Below are 5,382 nucleotides of genomic sequence, written 5' to 3'. Positions count from 1 at the left end.
ATGTATGTATGTATGTATGTATGTATGAATGTATGTATGTATGGATATATGTATGTATGTATGTATGTATGTATGTATGTATGTATGTATGTATGTATGTATGTATGTATGTATGGATGGATGGATATATGTATGTATGTATATAATATCGTCATATGAGGAACAGCTGTGGAACAGCTTCTACCCTGAATCTGTTAGACTCATAAATCCCTAACCAGGATAATCGCTATGGAAAAACAAACAAACTGTAATTTCACTTTGATTGGTGATACGTGCTGCTGATTATCCATGCTGCTGATCTCATGCTTCTGATTATTTCATTCTGCTGTATTCATTGGTACTCATCTACTCACACAGACTCATGTTCGTGCTGCTCTTGTTCGGAGTATTGTTTTGCGCTTTTGGTGTTTAGCGTATTTCTTAGTCTATATCTTAGATCCTTATTAACTGTTTCTTTATACAGTTTATATTTTTGCTACTGTTGAATGTAACTGGGACCCTGTGTACACAATTTTGTTCCACCTCGTGTACCACATCTGATGTGAATGACAATAAAACCTATTTTGACTTGGATATAAAATCAAAGTAGCATTGACTGAGGTGAGTCCTTTTGACTTCTCATGACATACTAATAAAAATACATTTCTGACATTTTAAATTCGAAAAAATGAAAAGATTTTAACCTATATGTATAGCCTTTTTACTTCAGACTTTGACATATTAGACAAGCAGTGACAAAGATAAATACCTGCAAAGGTGCCCAGTTGTGTTATTCCTCAACTCATACCTGCACGATCCTGATGAAAGAACTGTGCCAGGTATAACAGCTTCCAGAGTTGATTTATTATAACAACCTGGAGAAAGGTCATCTGTCCTTATCTGGGGCGAGCTGGTGACAGCTAAGTTATACCGTGGGAGGCTAGTTTAAGCAGGCTGTAGTGCACAACTCCCCCCAATTTGGATTCACAGGTTGACTGAGCACCTGGCACACGGAAAGCGTAAGAGCAGGTAGAGTCACCTTCACCGACTAATCCTTTGCTGCAGCGAGACTGTGCCACCTAACCAGGAATTAGTTTCTCCATGTTTTGATGCTGTACTACGGTAGTTTGTGCTAAAAACACATAAACTTTCAGCTATGCACTTTAGCGCAGCCTCGCAAGGAGCACAGAATTAATCCCAGTGTAAGAGTGCATTAAAACAGCAATCTGGAAAATATGTTCAATAAAAAGGAGTCTTTACTTCTGGGTCTTTCTCCATCTTCCCTGTCACATGGCAACACTAAGACATGCGAGAGAAACCTGAATAATAATAAACACAGAACAGGATGAAGTCCACGTTGATGCTCAAGTTCCTGTTTTTAGAAGTTGCCTTCTATTTTTTTTATTTAACAAAAATAAAATATAGACGTTTTAGTACGATCAGTTCTGAAACTTTCAGTTAATGTTCAGTAACATTGATGTAACAAAAACTATTAAAAAATCTAACTTTCCTTGAATACCTTTCATGCCAAAGTTTAAAACAAACTTGATCTGTTAGTATTTAAAGCATGTGTTGGGGATGACCATCAGCTACTACCATACTTACTTTCACTTGAGTCAAATTGACCGAGTTATTGATATTTTTTATGTTTGCAAAGCTCATTTAGCTCTGATGGCCATCTTGTCAGGTTAAGTCCAAAATTGAATCAGTTGTTGACAAGAATTAAATGACTGCTTTCTGAATGTTTCGTTTAAAATAATCCATAACTAGAGAAATTGTATTTCCTGAGAAAATGCTGTGTGAATGCTTATTGTTGAAGAACTTGCTGACAAACAGCAGAAAGTAGCTAACATGCTAAATGTATCTGAAAAGGAAGAGCAAGCCGAAATTAGGAGAAGACAGCAGAAAGAACACATATTTGCTGAATTAGGTTAAATAAGCAGAAATTAGCTCAACAATAATGAGATTAGCTAACAAAAGGATGAAATTAACAGCAAGTTGATGAAAAAAGTTAGAAAGCAGTTTAAGCTACCAGAAAGAAGCCAAAATAGCTGAAATGAGCTAAAGAAAAGTAGAATTAGCTGAAAAAGCTCAAAAATAGCATTAAACAGCTAAACGGTGGCTGAAATAACAAAAACTAGCAGAAATAAGCTGAAAGGAGCATAATAAACTGAAATTAGCAGAAATAAGTTAATTAGGCTGAAAGAAGCGGAGATTACAAAAAAAACCTTGAATTCATCGGAAAACAGCTGAAATTAACCCAAAAATGCTAAAATGGTAGCCTAAAAGGTAGAACAAGCTTAAATTAGCAGAAGAAAGCAGAAAGAACATAAGTTTTCCCAGTTAGGCTGAAAGAAGAAGAAATGAGCACAAAAAAAGTGGAAATTATCTGAAAAAAGCTGAAATTAACAAAACAAAAAATAACTTAAAAGTAGCTAAAAAGCAGAAATAAGCTTAAATTACCAGAAGGAAGTGGAGAGAGCATATTTTTGCTGAATTAGTCTGACAAAAGTTAAAATGAGTGCAAAAAATGTGGAAATAGCTGAAAAAGATAAAAATCAGTGTAAAAACAGCTAAATTGTAGCAGAAAAAAACTGATACTTGCATCAATAAGCTGAAAGGAGCATGACAAGATCAAATTAGAAGAAAGAAATTACAAGAAGCACAAAAATGTTGTAGTTAAAAATCTGAAAGGATCACAAAACAGCTTTTAAAAAAGCTGAAAGCACCAGTAGCTGAAATGAAGTTTAAATTTGCACAATGAAGCTGAAAGACGCTGAAGCAGAACAAAATGTGAAAGGAGCAGTAGAAGTGGTAAACAGAGCTAAAGATTTTAAGGATGTAAAATTAGCTCAAGTCATTTTCTATGAGGAACAAAAGGCTAATAGCAGGATTGTCCTGAAAGAGCTGAACTTTTTGATGTATGATTTGTTGAAATAGCTTAAAAACTACAGAATGAAAACTGAGTCGAACGACGTCCGGAAGAAAAATGGATCACAATGGTGTGAATGCTTCATAAGCGTTCACACAAAGCATGATCTCCAGTGGATGACAAATATTTCAGGTTCATGAAGTTTTAGAATAACTCAACAAATGTGTAAGGCTACTTTCAGATTCATAAGCTTCATTTATCATCCTTTTTGTTTTGCTTTTATGAGTCTAAAGGCAGAAATTATGTGTTTTGATGTGTTATACTGACCAAATAATAGTTTATTTTTCTCTGGGAAAAAAACTATTTCCTCCCTGAGATCAATTTCTATTCACGCCCACCTGAAATACTGCAGAATAAATTGGGTCCCAGGCTGCGATATAATAAGTATGCATTAAAAGACTGTCCTTACAAGATTGCAGCGCGAGAAAACAGGGTAACATCTTGCCACATCACAGTGTGCTGGTGTGGAACAAATAGCATTATGTTGCCTCACGAGTTGTGATACAGCACATCAACCTCATCGTAGGAATCCAATGTCCCTCGGCGGGAGTCATTCCTCTCGACATGCCAGATGAACGGCTGCAGAACAGAGCTTTTAATTCCCACCCACAAATCTGGGGGATCAGTTAACTTCCCATCAGTCTCCATCCGGCGATGACGAGTGGACTACGATGGCGCTTCATTCATCATTCTGAGTGAGCGTCTGTGCTGAGACTTTGTTTATTCGCAACTCTAGTGAGGTGGAAGGGAAATTGTCCCAACACCGGTGGCATTTGCTTCGCCCGTAATGCCAAGCATGTCTGTGAATTATAAGAAGTCACGGAGGGGATGAAGAGTATTAAGTGTCTTTGAGGGCCTCCTTTTGAATGATCAAAAAACGTCTTGTTGTCCTCAAGAGGCAGATTATTCCATTATTTCAAGATCTGGCGTAAATTTATGAACAGCCCTGACAATATTACAACAAATGCTAAGTTATTTAATTATTAAATGAGATTAAATAAGAAGAAAAAAGGGCATTTTTCAGCAGAAATGCAAAGTGAACATTGAGTATTGAATGACTGCTGAAATTTGTTGAAAATTGAATTGTTGGGTTAATTATTAAACATCAAAGTTTATGCTCAATAATCCAGGTAAAATAATCCAACAAAGTTAAGTCAGGTTATCTTTGTGTTGAAACATTTTGTCCTTCATCCAAAAGACTTCATCTGTCTGAGGAGCCACAACAAACTCTGTCCCATAAGTAGCACCTTCACGTAGTGGGTCAACCAGTTTGATGGTGATAAGATGGTTTCTGGAGTCCACCCTCTCCCCCGTCAACTCCTCTGATGGCCAAAGTAGTTCAAAACATCAAAGTTCATGCTCAATAATCCAAGGAGCTGGGAGCCATAACTACAGAACAGTTAAAAGTTTTAAAAAGCAAAACAAATGCTGAACAGAGCAGCTTGCTTATACCTAAAACTACCAGTACAGAAGCTAAATTGTAGCAGAACCTGTCCAAAATGCCAAAAGTAGAAAAAACGTAGCTAAAACCTAAAAGTCAAGACCAAACAAGTGCATGAATGCTAAAGTAGCAAAGCCATAGCTACAAACTGAAACTATAGTGAAAAGCTACCAGTATTTAAGCCAATTGTGGGACCAAAGAGCTAAAACGTGCTGAATTATAGCTCAAAGTTGAAATAGGCACAACAGTAGCTAAATAATAGCAAAACAGTAGCTGAATGAACTGTGTGAATGCTGACTCGGCTATTTTTGTGAAGAATTATGCCACTTAGCTGTGGCCGACATCATCTAACTGTAAAAGCTAATCAGTTGTGGATGTGCAGCCATCACTTACGGTATTTTCTGAGTTTAATTGTTTTTTTATTTATTTATATTTTGCTAACAGACAAACAAGGTACAGTATATAGACTCCAACTGGTAATCCCCTAAGTTTTAAGCATAAATGTTGCACCATGCATTGTGCCACATGAAATTTTAGCCAAATATGCATAAAACTATAAGACCGAGTTGCAGCCATTTTGGGGATTTTAAGGTCACTTTGCTGTGGTGGCCATCTTGAATGGGGTTGACTCAAAAACGGTAGTCGGTTGTTGATGTACGTCTTGATTGATTACTTTTTGAACTTGGTGGTTCTGGCTGTTTATGAGATATTTTGCTAACCACACATTCCACCTTCGCCTTTAGCCATAAAAAGCTACTTTGATTTTGTTTTCAGGGCTTGCAGGACCAGAGTGCATTGCAGTTTGGATGCAATGCAGGGTGCAAACATGACAAATGGGCCGAACCTGGATCCTCCATCGACCCGCACAAAAATACCGGGGATTGATCTGACTGCTGAGAGCACAGCTATAATCTCCCCTCCACTGATACAGTCTCACAGCTATTCACAAAACTGCTGCTGCAGCTCTTTTCTAATATCAGTTGTCAAATCAGATCTAGTAATATGCAGCTCAGTGTGGAGCTGTATGCTG

Source organism: Nematolebias whitei, chromosome 13 (assembly GCF_014905685.2).
Source record: "Nematolebias whitei isolate Nwh7 chromosome 13, NemWhi1, whole genome shotgun sequence".
Taxonomy (NCBI): domain Eukaryota; kingdom Metazoa; phylum Chordata; class Actinopteri; order Cyprinodontiformes; family Rivulidae; genus Nematolebias; species Nematolebias whitei.
The sequence above is the reverse complement of the archived record's forward strand: the minus strand, read 5'-3'. Positions refer to the sequence as shown.